We start from the raw sequence: 543 nt of genomic DNA, 5'->3' as shown, positions 1-543 counted from the left end.
CGTTCGTCCTGCGACCCGACCACCCCGGCCTAGGGGCAGAAGCCCGCAGGGTGTGGAGAGGTCCGCCGTCGGTTCACCGTCTCTGGGCCTGGCTGCCTTCATACCGGCTGGCCAAGCTGTTCACTGGGGTTGGTTTTCTCAGAGAAACCGACTTGCAAAGGACCCTTTCCTTTGCGTATTATTGCAAAGACCTGGTATTCTAGCCATAAGAATAAAAAAAATGCATCCTAGAGCCTACAAGATACTGTTTGTCTTGTAATACGAGTTGCGACTCCATTCCTACTAAAAAGGTATTTACTCTGCACTTTCCTGAAATTGTACTTTTTTTTTTCTTGTTACTCAAGCCTGCAAACTCTCACACCCCCAAGTCTATCTTCATCATTAATAATTCTGCTAACTTAAGTGGGTTTTCTCGGCACATCAGGTTCACCTCACACCTAAGTAGCTTCTGTGATTAAGAAGACATCGTGTGACAAACATGACCAGGCAATATGACAAGTAGATATCTTTTGATTCCCCCCCCCCCCCCCGGTATAAAAAGCC

Source organism: Aptenodytes forsteri, unplaced genomic scaffold (genome assembly GCF_000699145.1).
Source record: "Aptenodytes forsteri isolate BGI_AS27 unplaced genomic scaffold, ASM69914v1 Scaffold41, whole genome shotgun sequence".
In the NCBI taxonomy this organism is placed as follows: Eukaryota; Metazoa; Chordata; class Aves; order Sphenisciformes; family Spheniscidae; genus Aptenodytes; species Aptenodytes forsteri.
Note: the sequence above shows the minus strand (reverse complement) of the source record.